The sequence below is a fragment of the Pseudopipra pipra genome, chromosome 4 (genome assembly GCF_036250125.1).
Source record: "Pseudopipra pipra isolate bDixPip1 chromosome 4, bDixPip1.hap1, whole genome shotgun sequence".
NCBI classification, from domain to species: Eukaryota; Metazoa; Chordata; class Aves; order Passeriformes; family Pipridae; genus Pseudopipra; species Pseudopipra pipra.
In genome coordinates, this window is record NC_087552.1 from 56,536,773 (window position 1) to 56,550,829 (window position 14,057).

General features: G+C 35.6%; 1 long non-coding RNA gene across 1 annotated transcript in view; it reads left to right on the forward strand.

Annotated features, from left to right (window-relative positions):
* LOC135413391 (uncharacterized) overlaps nt 1-14,057 on the forward strand; it is an 89,851-nt gene that overhangs the window by 25,035 nt on the left and 50,759 nt on the right. The window contains exon 2 of the long non-coding RNA XR_010430209.1: nt 8,645-8,853. This is a non-coding gene — a long non-coding RNA (uncharacterized LOC135413391). The remainder of the gene's footprint in view (nt 1-8,644; nt 8,854-14,057) is intronic.

Genomic DNA, 14,057 nt, shown 5'->3' on the forward strand with positions numbered 1-14,057 from the left:
CTCAGGCAACCTTGTCAATCAGTTTATTTGTGCCACTTACAAAAGCCTATACATGCTTGCCTTCATGGACGTATTAAGTTTCATATGCTTTATTTTGCAGACATTAAGTCAGTTAAAACTGGTTTGACATACTCGGTATGTAAGACACACATTTTAAAAAAAAAAGATGTTAAATAATAAGAGTATAGAAAGAAACGAGGTCCTTGGTATGCTTCATACAACAGAACAGCAACCTTCCAGGAAGAACAGAGTGAAAAATCCCACAGCTGTAAATTGAGCATATTCCTGCCTTTTCCCTCTGACTCACGCATATAGTAATTTCTAAAACCTTTTCCATACTTTCTTTTAGTGATTTGAGATGACAAATTCCTAACACTTTGTGATTCATTATGTGCCATTCTGCATTATAGAACGGCTACTTTCTCAGGCAGGCAGACACATCTAAGAGAACTAAGGAAATAGAAATACATAATTGCATCCTTCAAACATATAAGCAAAACAAACTAATTTTTGATATGACTTCTTCATCCTTAAAGGTCAGATATTTATTTTTGTTACAGCCACAAAGTATTGGTGCAGGAACATTTTCTTTTCAGTATGTCCTTCACACTCTCCCCTGCAGTCTCTTGATACTTAATATATTCTTTTCTTTTAGCTTCCAACTTCTCTTTTACCTGTCCATCAACTCTCTATTCCATAGATCCAAGCATGCTTCTCAGTCTTTTTTTTTTTTTCTAGACAAGAGGAAGTTGTGTTTTTGATTCTTTTCACTGCAGTAAGAGGAGAAGGAACTTTAATGGCTTTAATAAAACTTTTCTCCTGTACTCCAATGTTCAGTTATCCTTTCCACATACTGTATTTTGCTCTGTAAAATATACTCTCTCCTAAAGGTAAAGTTTCCCTCTTTCAGTAATTGATTACATTTTTAATATTCATTAATTCATTCATGTTGGATATTTTCAGTGTAACACAGACAACAAATTACCATTATGACCCAGGAGGTTAAATGCACCAGTAATAATCTTGAGATTAAGTTCATTCACCAATAAAAACTCAGAACACAATAGTGCAATACTTACTCGAGCACTGACTGATTTACATAGCTACAAATGCCATACATAGATGTCTTAATATTACATCATTTATACTATATCTTTTAAAATACCAAATTTGTAGTGTGTTACAAATAAAAGCCCAGATCATTGTCTATTTTCAAATCAGTTGGCCTACTAAAATACACTTAATTCAATGGAACAAGTCTAATTTAAATCACTGTAGGATAATGTTTTAAGCAAGACTACAGTTGGTGAGGCAGGCAGGATCTGGAGTAAGTGAAAGCATTTGCCTTTTAAAAACTGACAGAGGGTTGCATTTTCATTCAGGTGGAATGTGATGAGTTTAGAGAATAAATTCCAAAAATGATGTCATGTGATCTCATGAAGAAGAGTCCTTCAATATTTCAAAGAATCACTAGGTCAGCACTGGCTGAGCAATGAAAAAAAAAAGTTTTGTCAGCATTAGTGCATGGATTAAAATATCTCAGATACAATTGACAAAGGCATTTGAAGTGACAGCAGATATGTAAAAGGTTCAGGCAAGAAAGCTCAAAGATATCATTCAGCTTCTGTGCAAGAAATTACTAAGCAGACCAGGACTCTTCAGTCTGGAAAAGAGGTTAATTATGGTATAGAGTGAAGAGAATATAGATTATAGTATATGGTATCTGACTTTCATGAGCTGACTGGATATACGTATTAGTAGCTCCCCATCTTTTACAATGAAAGAGCTATGAGGAATCAAAGGAAGGTAGCAGATTCAACACAATAACAAAAACAACAATTAAAACTGAAACTAATAATTCAATGAACAGGAAACCTGGGAAAGTTGTTGCCAAAGGTTCTGATAGGTGCTGGGAGTCTATATGAGGTCCAGACGAAAAACTCATGGAAAAAAAATCCACTGAGAAATAATAATCTCAAAGTCCCCTGTGTTGCAAACTGGAGACTGAAGAATAGGAGGAAGGTACTCTTCTCCAGGAATCCTATTACAGACACTCTTATAAAGGATGAGGATTAAAGATAACTATCAGGAGTGAGAAACTTGAAATTATGCTGAAAATATGAATGTTCACAAAACTCAGTGTAATAAAGCAAGGACTTGCATTAATCTTGGATGTGATGCATCCGTGATGTTCTTATGTTCTTTCCAAATTCTGAGTCCTTTATTTCTCCCAGATGTCTTTTGGGGTTTTTTTTGTCTTTTATTATCAGCTTTTATCCCCCATTAGTAGATTCTCTAGGCCCAAGCAAGTTCACTTAAGATTTTTCTGCAGGAAGAAATGACCAATGTGAATTAATCCCAGCCAAACACCAACTCTTGTACCCTAGTCAGATTCTACACAAATCATTACCTGTCTTGTAATAAGTGCTGTAGCCTAAAGTATTAAATTGATTTACTATTAATGAAAAGCAATAACTTTTCAGTAATTGATCATGGGCATGAAGCCATGGCTCACTTAATACCTTATTTACTGGTTACCATAAGTTAGTATTGCTGAAACTCATGTTTGGAAATGGTGCCAGTTACAAACAGATAAACCTGATTTCAAGTTAGTAAAGATTTCAGGTATCTTTTTTTTTTTAATTTATATAGTGAAAGAGAATGGCTTCTGGTAGCATAAGTCCTTACATATACACTGATGCTGACACATATGCCTGTTTTGATATTCCCACAACTATTTAAAGTAAATTATATTCAAAATATGCCTTACTCTTCCTAGATTCACTGTGCTGGGATTGTGACTATGGCCACGAACTTGCAGAGATGTCCATAAGTAAAAGCAAAGGCATACCCCAAAATCTTTCCAGTTGTACTACAGGGCACTCTCACTTCAGAAAGTAAAATGAACAAAAAGTCTAACAACCTTTTTGCCTTTCCTTCTCCCTTATTCTTATTACCAGACATGCTTCATAGGATGAAGCATATATCTCGGTCATTCTGAATTCATCTTGATCTGTTTTCTCCATCAGTTCATCAGCAGTCTGGGACCACTTGGTATATCATATTCCTCATTATTCGAAGCCGTTTTCTGATGCCCAGATCCACACTGGTAGGAAAAAACTATCCTCTGATCAGAAGACTATATTATGCAAAGCTACCAAACCCCTCTATAACAGCCTAAATGAGGCATTGATTCAAACACAACTCCATGAGCTAATAATTGGCTTTATGTGTTTGAGCAATGCCAGAATAGCCTAGGTTGGAAATGACGTCAAAAGATCATCTGGTTCAACATTTCGTGGGGAAGAAAATCTAAATAAGATTATATAGCACCCTGTTCAATCACATCTGGAAAACCTTCTGTGATAGACATTCTACCATGTCCCTTTGCAAGGTTGTTCCAGTGAATAGTTGTTCTCACTGCAAAAAATTTCTTTATCATGTCAAGATAAAATCACTTCCAGTGCAAGTTGTATCTGTTGCCCCTTGTCATCTCCATGTGGCTCTTTCAAAGAGAGAGCCTCCATCTTCTTTGTAGACACCATTTAAGTACTGGAATAGTGGGATGAGGTCCCCCTTGAGACATTTCTTCACAAGGTGGAAGAACTCTTCAGTCTTTCCTCACAGGACAAATTCTCCAGATCTTTGATCATTATGTCCTTCCTTTGGATCCTCTTTGGTGTCTCACTGTCTTCTTGAACTGTGGGGAACAGAACTGCACACAGTACTTCAGGTGCAGCCTGACAAGCACTGACATGAGTGGAATGATGACCTCTCTACCCTCTCTAACAGTGCGCCTGTGATTATACAGACCAGGGTCTGACTTGCCTTCATTGCTGCAGTAGCACTCTGTTGACTCCTGCTTAGGTCATTGCCCAGCAGGACCCCCAGGTCCCTTCTGGCAAGGCAGCTCCCCAGCCACGCAGATCCACTACTTGGGCTATTTGTCCCACGTGCAGGACTGTACACTTGCCTTTGTTAAATTTCATTCTGGAGTTGCTAGCCCACTCTACCAGCCTGTGGTCTGTGCTACAACAAAGTTATAGTTGTTTTTTACAATATAAAGCACATATATCACTAAATTATAGAGTAGGAAGGAATATGGTGTCAGCCAGTCTTTATCTGACAATCTCATTGCACATTGGACTACAGATTTTTGCAAGCAATAGGCAATGAGGGGTAGTGAAGAGCTTCGAAGAATAACCTGGTAAAGTTACAAAGTAATTCCAGAAACTTTCAGACCTAACAACCTTCACAGCAGGAAAGCAATCAGAGCATATATGCCTCCTGCTGGCCTGATCTACTGACACTCAGCTGATCTATAGTATTCCACTTCACCAAAAAATGTCAAGGTTTTAGAAGTTGTGATTAAATGGACCATTACAAGTACTCTGTAACCAGAAGAAACTTGGGGTCATGTGGATATGCCAAGTTCCCCTGGAATCTAACTTAGCAGAATTTCTATGAAATGGTTACTTATACATTTGCAGTATAGATATTACTACTTCTTGGTACACATAATTGTAAATAATTTCAGAAGTCGCAGGTGGGTGGCAATTTTCCCAGGTTCATGGCCATTCAGTAATGACAAAAATTAACTTCAGTGACCATTTCTTTTACTGTGAACTTAGAATAAACTCCTCTGTCTTTTAGAAGACGAAATAAAGCACTGCAGAGATTAATGTACTTGTAGTGTACATCAAATTTTATTAGTTGAAAACACTAAAACACTGTGATGCACACATTTGAGTACATATAATATATCACGTATTATCTTTTTTATTTTATACTAGATTTTACCATCATTCTACTCAAGCAATGATGGACAACATTTCTTGTATCATAAAAGAGAAAGCTGTTTAAACAAATAAAACAAATGTCATAAAGTCTATTTCAGATACCGTTTCACCATGAAAGAGTGTGATTTGGTTTTAAGGAACTACAAGACAGCATTTGATAAGTCTTATTTTGTATCTTGCTATGTTTCAACTAGGAAAGCTCTATTCCGTCTCATCTTGTACAAAACACTTCTGTAGCACAATGATTCAGTAACATCTTGAAAAAAGAAACAAAAATCCTTACAAAATTTGAGTCTTATGGATAATTTTAATTTATAATGGATATTTGGGAAAAAATACTGATATTAAAAGTAAAGTCTCAAGTGAAATTTTCTTCAGAAATACAAAAGGTTTGCATACTTCTTCCTGGGGAAGAAACAAACACCTAGAACCAATCAAGTAATTGTAATTCTTAATCATATTGTAGAATTCTTTCATAATGTTCTGCTTAGGCCTATTAGAATTCATTTAGCTCTAGTTTCAACTTTCATTCTCTCACAAATTTAGTCTCTACCCATTAATGATGACTATCACTAACGAAATGCAGCCAATTCCAAAATCCCACAGTTGTATATGCACAAGCTTGGGATGTGGCACTAATTGTTATGAAAGCTTTGACACAATCTTCTCCTGAATCCATGAAAATTATTAGTTCAAAATATTGCTACTGGAAAAAGACTTTATAGCTACTTTCACCAAGTAAGCAGTAAGACACCAAATAATTTCAAAACAAGTCAACAAGTTATAATAATTACTGAGCAACTATTATCTCACAAACTGGAAGAAACTTCCCCAGGGTAATTTTCTTCTTATGCTATGAACTTTGAAATTGGAGCTGGGCCTGAAAAAATTGGGTAAAACTAATGTGACTTATATAAGCACTAAAGTTTAGCTCATTAGATCTAGATTTAAGAGAGCAATACAAAACAGTTCACAATGGCCTACATATTTATTTTTCATTACATAAGTGCAAAATAGCTGCAAGCATGCCTAAACTAAGATGGTGACAGACAGTATTTGATAGTGAAAATGAAGATGAAAAGGCAAAAAAAACCCTGTGGCAGACTTTATATTTTTATTCAGATGTATTGGCATTAGAAACAGATGTTAAAAGAGGTTAATTCAATATTTATATCAACCTCCAGGAGCAGTAAAACTTGCTAGTCACCAAAATGAGAAGTGTCTCAAAACCAACTAAAGCAAGACTACAAATTTTTACTTTAGTCATGACAGCTCCTAGTGGTCAGACATGTAACACCAAAACATTAGATCAGCCTGCCTATGATAGATGTAAGATTTAAGAGGAAGAAAAGCAACAACTATCCAGAGACAATACATATCACGTGACAAGCCATGATAATCAAACCAGTAGGAGAGAACATCAAGCAAGAAGCAGGGAATCCTTCAAATTAGTAGGTACTTGTCTTGGGAATTGCTCATACACCTGTTCAGGGAAACAGAGTACTAAGGGTGGTGCTCGTTTTTTATTGTACAGTATAGAAGTCCCTCCATGTACCTTGACAGGATGTAAGCCTCTAGTCTGGGTAGAAAAATCACAGAAACATAGAATTATTTATGAGGAAAAGACCTTTTAGATCCTTGAGTCCAACCATTATCTCAGCACTGCCAAGTCTGCCTTTGAATCATGTTCGTAAGTGCCACACCTACACGTCTTTTAGATACCACTAGGGATAGTGATTCCACCACTTCCCTAGGAACCCAGTTCCAATTTTTGACAATTTCTTTTCTTGAAGAAATTTTTCTTAATATCCAGCCTAAAACAACCCTTTACTTACACCCTTTAGTCTTTTCCTGTTCCTTGTTACTTAGGAGAAGAGACTGGCACCCATCTCACTACGATATCCTTTCAGGTAGTTGTAAAGAGAAGTAAGGTCTTCCCTCATTCTCCTCTTCTCCAGACTAGATAATGGAAAAGACAACATATGTGGAAATCAGATAAACATTTTCACAATTCAAGCTGAATGAAGGTATTACAAGGTTAGTGCTCAGTGATTTTGGCATCAGGAATGAAACTCTCCCTGTCATACATTCATATAAACATTGTGGTTCTCAGTCTGACTGAATGATAAATGAAAGCCTTTCAGTCTGAAACAGTGATTAGGAAGCCAGATTCTACTTCCTAGGTTAGCAACCTAATTAAAAGATATTTTGCAAAATATAGATGGTTTTGTACAAACATTACTGACTCTATTTCGGTGGATGGACTGAAACTTTCAAATATCATTACGCTATTATTCCTGCCTGATTTTATTATCACAACCATCCCCCAGGTTGGTGTGATTCTTAATTCACAAGCTGTAGGAAAGCATCTCTGTGTATTCAAGTTACCAGTGAAATACCTGGTGAGAATAGCTTTCTTAGGAGTCAGGAAATTATGAATATTAGGCTGTTTATATCACTTTACAAGGACCTGGTTCTGGCTTCATTAAAATTAATGGAAAGTTGTGTGCAGATTTCAGAAGTGCAATGAATCACTGAGGAGTACTGTCCTGCCTAATAAGTATTTTGATCTTCACAGTCAGCACCCATTTATGTAGGTTTTTAGATGTAATTGATGCTAGTGCATATACACTCATATCAGCTTGTCTAAACATAATTAAATTGCATGCTCAAAAATGTTTCATTATATTATTTAAGTACTAGTAACTTCAATTTCTTCAGCATAGTAACTTTCAACTTACACTAAAGGATTTCATTTTATAAATACTTTTCCAAAGTATTTAAAGGGGATACTAGGCAAAATACCAGGTATCAACTCAGCTTTTGGTAAATAATTCGTGAAGAGAAGATTGTATGGAAACAATCTGAAATGGTTCATTAGCCAGAAAGTTTGTACCCCGCATATCACACTCCAGTTCATACCTTATGATCACAAGGACCAGTTGGAAGTCCCTATGGTAGAAAGTCAGGCTTCTAAAGAAAGTACTAGTTTAGTGGCATTCAAACTAAAATTGCACTTTTAAATTCATAAGTGCCTTGACAGAATTTTATTTTTACTGTGTGTTATACTGACAGATATTTAACAATTTTATTAGCTATAAACTGAAGCCAGGTAAAACCTGGCAAGTGAATTTAGTAGAGCACTACAAGGATTAGAGAGAGTTAAACACAAGATACAAGCTTTGAGCAAGGCATAGAAAACTTAGTATTAAGAAATAGCGGAGGCAATAAATTCACTGGAATACAGGACACTCTGACATGAGGGAACATGGGCATGAACGGGGAGAACTAGAAATGCGAGCACACACAAAAAAGGACATATGGAAGAAAACAAAGAGAGATAAGAAAAGGGACAAGCCAAGAAATTAGGTACTCTTGCCAGATACTGAAAATCCCTGCCAAATGCACAAGGAAACTACCCAAATTAGGGAAGGTTCAAAAGTTTATGAAGATGATGGTGAAAGGACGCTGAGTTCATGACGATGAAGAACAGGATCGACCACCAAAGTTCTCCCCAAATTAGAGACCACGCCTCTAACTCCGCCTCAACTCCGCCTGTTATGAATATTAAAAGTAGATGTTGCAATGTAATGAATATTCATAATATGTAATGAAATTGCTTGGCAAAAAGTGTATAAAAAGCTCAAATTGTAAGTTTCTCGTTGGAGCAGGCTGTCCAGGGCGATCTGGCTGCTCCCCGGCTGCTCCCCGGTCGTAAATAAATACCTCCTGCTTATAGACTGAAAATTCTGACTCTGAGCAGTTCCTCCACGCCTTTTTTGGGGCACAAATTGGCATCAAACAACAGCTTCTTTTCATCTTCTCTTTTTTTCACCTGACCTCAGCTAACAGGTCTGTGACACTAAGTTAGCTCTGTGGACCAGCTCATGGTGAGATACTCAGAATCAGACTGCATTTCCATTCACCTCTTTTTGGTGATGAAGCTGATTTAAGAAGCCTGTGATGCAATGCCATCATCCCACCCATTAGTTACAGTTTGCCACCAGTCCAGTTTTCCAATTGATACCTATTACTACCGTGAACATATATAAAGGTATGCTCTATTTATATATTATAATTACATTTCTATATGTTATCTATATAATTTGTAAGAACATGTGTGTGTGTTTGTGTGTGGGTTTATGTGCATATATTAAAAAAACATTGTATACCTAGTGAAAGCCATGATCTTGGTTTAAAAAAAGAACAGGAAGGAGACGGAGAGGGATGTGAGTAGGAAGGAACAGACAAAACAAAGAATGCCTCATGCTATCAGTCAGAAAGAGAACCTTGTATACACATATATTACCTAGCTGTTGATAAAGATAACTAGACAACTAAGTAGTATGTAGGAAGAAATTTAAAGGCCAGTCCTAGGAAAGAATATCCTATAGCAGGAATAGGTACTCTCTGTCCTTTATTAATCTTACCTCAGTCTTTCTTTCCCACAGTGATTCTTCATATAAATTCCATTCTTGTTTAACTATTTCCCATTGTTTTTTCTTAGATTCAGCAACCCATTTTTAGGGATTTTAACCATACTTAGAATGTGTGTGCACTGCAGAACTCAAAGTATCAGAAAAATATTTGAGTTTATCATTAACCTACAGAACCTTTTGCAGAACTGATCTAGCCTCTGCTACCACGGCCAAACTGCTGGGAGCTGAGTTAACTCATTGGAAAAACCAGTTAAGTCAGACAAATAGCAAAGTTGTTTCCCGATCTAATGGTTAGAGTAGCATATACTGTTAAACCACTCAGTCAATCCTGACATTTTTTCTTTAGAATGACAACAGTTTCATAACCCAATATTACTCATGGATATCTATTCATACAAATAAATCTCTTTATGGAAACACCCTATAGCTAGATCTGAACACAGATTCTCTGGTTTCAAAGTGAACGAACAGCCTTTGCCTCATGGAAGGGACAATATTTCCAACAGATAAATCAAGAACATTTTGACAGAAATTATCTGCTTATGGTGTGCAGCTGTTCCATGTAAGTTTCCAGATGAATAAAACTTGGATAAGTGTGATTTTTGTAGACTCAGTATGATCTGTAAGGTGACAGGAAACAATATGCATATCTTTAATATGCAACAACAGATGAAATCCCTGTGAGCCTTCAGAAAACATTATTGGGGCTAATGTGTTATTGTTAATGATCCTATGGCTTACCATATGTCCAGACTGTAAAGTTAGCTAATGCACTCTAGTTTTTTTCAACTTCAATTCCTTCATAAAACAAGCTGATAATGGTATTTACACTAAAGAATGAAACCACAGAGGAGAAGTCACTTGGTTTTGTTCCAGGGGATCAGTATTCAGACTGTATCACATCATTAATATTTACAAAATTTACTTCCTGACAGTAGCTGTTTGTATAAATTCAGACCTCGATTACATATATGACCTATATGAATATGTAAGAAGGTGGTATTAAAGATTGCTCATTTCTTATGACAACAGGACGTGGGATTAACAAATTGTGGAAAACTATAATATAGTCAAATTTTCACAAGTAGTAAGGAAAATAAAAACCACAAAAACATGCTGAATGCAAGAAAATGTAGGAGACAAACACAAATGAATAGTAATGAATATGTCCAGTAGCCACTTCTCAGTAATTTCTGATCAGTGAATTTCAAACAATTTTAGTTCTAGAAATTAATAATTTCAGACAAAAAGTCTAAGACAAAATTTGTCTCATTCTCATTAATATAAAGACAGAAGAACACCACTGTCAGTGGAATTATCTTACAACTACCTTGGGTACAACTGGACTCAATAAGTGCACTTCAGAAAACCAAAAGTGTCCAAATTTTCCATTTCAGAAATGGATTATTTTTTTTTTGTACTTCTGTGTTCTGCATTTTCAGACCAAGATTTTCACATTTCCTCTTATTTCATAATTCAAAAAGTAGGGACATATATGTGTATGTAAGCATGCCCACACACAGCCACATATATACACAAGTTTGTTTTTAATATTCCAAAGGAATAAAAATGGCAATTTCAGAAAAGCAATCAACATATTTACCTTGTAAGTCACACTTAGAAATTCCTTACAGCTTTTTTGGAAAAACATACCAGTTTTAAAATGTTGAATGTTTCAGTTAAAGTGAAATGAAGTAACTATTAAAAATTTAATTTTTATTTTTGCCTGGATGTTCTATCGATTAAAAAAATAATAAAATATTTCTTTCTGGTTTCAGTAAACTAGAACCTCTTCTGGGTTACAAAACCCCTCAACAACTTAATTGACTATTTGTATAATTGCACCGTGCAGTTAAGTTTATAACTAATTATTCTTCTCATGGTCTAATTTCCCACTCTGCCTTTCTGACAATCCAAACCAATGAAATGTTCCATAAAAGCATTAAATTACAATGGTTTTCACTAGGATGGAGCAATTAAGGAGGTCATGTGAACAGGTACCCAACTCTCAGGAGAGCCTTAGGCAGTTGCCATGGCTGTTGGTCAGCACCTTAAAGCTGAGACCGGTATTAAAATGGAAAGTAACTTCTCTGCTTCATTGTGCTGTAAAACTGAATAGCTTCATTTAGCCCTTTCATAGCTTTTGCTGGGAAAAAACACTCACTTCTCAGGCATCTTTATTACAGAAGGGGACAGTTTAAAAGCTAAGTAAAGAAGTCTGCTTAGACAAGATTCTCCACAACCTCATTCAGAGCAAAGAGCTGGAAGTTTAGGCTTCAATGTTGCACTGACATAAAGTCAAGAAGCTTTTTCTCAGTCAGGCATTGCTCTGACAAGAGGGATATCTCACAGTAGTTTCGCAGCTGTTAGTGCCTGCTTTCCAGCTGAGATCATGGCTCAAGGTGTGAGTGTTTTTTCTTCTGTTCCCTACCACAGCAAAGTTAAATTACATAGCCAGAACAAACAATAGTCTGCACAAAAAAGTTGCTACTGTTTTTCAGTTCAAATACATCAAATGTGGATGAATTTTGCATGATAGCAGGCATATTATGTATGAGTTTGGGATGAGAAGTCAGTTCCTAACAGTATTTTTCACAAGAAGACAGACTGATCTTGACTACCAGGCTCATTTGCCAAACTTCATGTTACTTTCTCAAGATTCTTCTCTCTAGTGTTTTAAACAGAAATTTTTATACGAGGGGGGAAATGGTGTAATAGGAATGAGGTAGTATTCATCTCAATAGCATCCATCCATACAAGGGTAATAAGTTCGTCTTCAGTCTACTGCTTGTCAGCCAAGAAGGAAAACATAACTATTTTTGCACATTACCAAGCAAGTGCTCCTACCTATTTCAAATACTATGATGAAAAAGTTCTTTTTTCATATAGAGCCTCGCTCACACCTTTTGGAAACTTTCAAAAGTTTAAAGAGAACTACGATACAATTGTTTTAATTGTAATTTGTTACAAATGCACTGCCTTTCACAAGTTTAATGACAATGCTAATATAGTTCTAAAACTCTGCAATAATTATCTCTTTAGGAGGATCTCATCACACCAGCCATTTACTGGGCCATCTGCTTTGTCCAATAACATTAATTACAGACTGCTTATATGTTCTAAAATTATGCAAAAAGCCATTATGGCTAATACTCAGTCTTCACAATATGCAGAAAATCATATATAGATCAAGTAATCAAAAAGCCTCTGTAATGAACAAAGGTATCGCAAGAAATACACTGTTCCACACCCATCAATAAGCAGTTTCACATTCCTGCACATTCAGATGACTAAAGTAGAAAGATCATTCCTCGTGTTTTAACTAGTTATAGATCTTATTTATCTTCTCTCCATATGATTAGTTTTTATTCACAAGACTGGAGTCTACGTTTGTTCCTTTCATGCACTGTGGCATGTTCTGGTGTCAGTGGACACTATTTTTAGTTTCTGCACACTTTAAATTATGTATTTTGTTATGACTCGGTGGTGATTTATGGCCATATCTTCTTTCTCCACTCCTTATCAGACGATGTGGATAACACAGATATGTCAGTTTGTTTCAATTTATGCCCAACACTCTCTTCTACAGCTTCTTGTTTTAACACCATATACCAGTGGGCAAAACAGAACTGACTATGCCTAATTCAAATGTGTATGGAACAGCTACTTGTCATCTCAGCAGCTTTTCTCCTTTTCTCCTGCTGTTCATGCAAACATCTTCTTACTCTTAGTTCAACACTATTACACATTTCTTCCATCAACAACAGCAGGTCACCCAGTTTATAATTCAGATATTGAAAAAAAATAAAGTGAGCATAACTTGAGGACTGAGCATTCAGGTTGAATATACTTACATGGCTTATCTGGGACTTGGTTAGATTGCAGAATCTTCAAAATGAAAGGCAGGGTGTAGAAAACGTATTTTTCCTTCTCTTGGTACAGCTCTGACATAGTCTAATTTATGATAGCTGGAGATAAATTCAGAAAATGTAAGCCTTTTCATATAGGTCTCTCACGTTAGCTCAAAATCTGGTTGCTACTTTTCACTCACAGTAAACATAATTTTGATTTATTCTTATTTCTCCTATTCTCAGCTTTTGCAGAATGCTGATGTGTGCATTTACTTACAGTCTTGAGATTGACAAAATTCTCTTATAAACAACTTTTTTATAAATATTTCCATTAATTTTTTTCTTTTTTAATCTTCATAATCATTAATCATGTTAAATATCAGACTTAAATTCTTCGTTGGATTTGGCAATGTATTTTGTAGTGTTGTAGTATTTCTAAGCTCAATGTTTATATTGTGTATTTGTGTACATTTTATGAAAGCACATATATCACTTATGAAACAAAGTTTAGGATTTGCTGACAAAACATATCCGTGACCCGAAAATCTATAGTGTATCTTCTCCAGTTTCTTGATAGAAGCTGCCAAACCATGTATATAAACAGGTATTTTTTGGTAGATATCATTGATATGTCTACCACAATCTCATGTCATAATGATTGGACTAGGTTTCTTCCTGTATTTGTGGAACATCCAGGAAAAGCAAATGCTTTGTTATAAAACCAGAAGTTTGATCTTTTCCCACTTACGTGGAAATGGAACACCTTACTAAATTCATATCCAAAACAAATAAACAAACAAAAACTGTAAAGTCAAAAAAGGAGATATAGAAAAGCTTTGCTTAAGACCATAAAAAACCAGCTTTTGTAATTTAACTTTTATTTTCACAAAAAGAAGTATTTTAGTGTTTTCTAAAAGTTAACTTTGATGTTTCCACATTTAAGTATTCTGGAATTTTACACAGTAAAA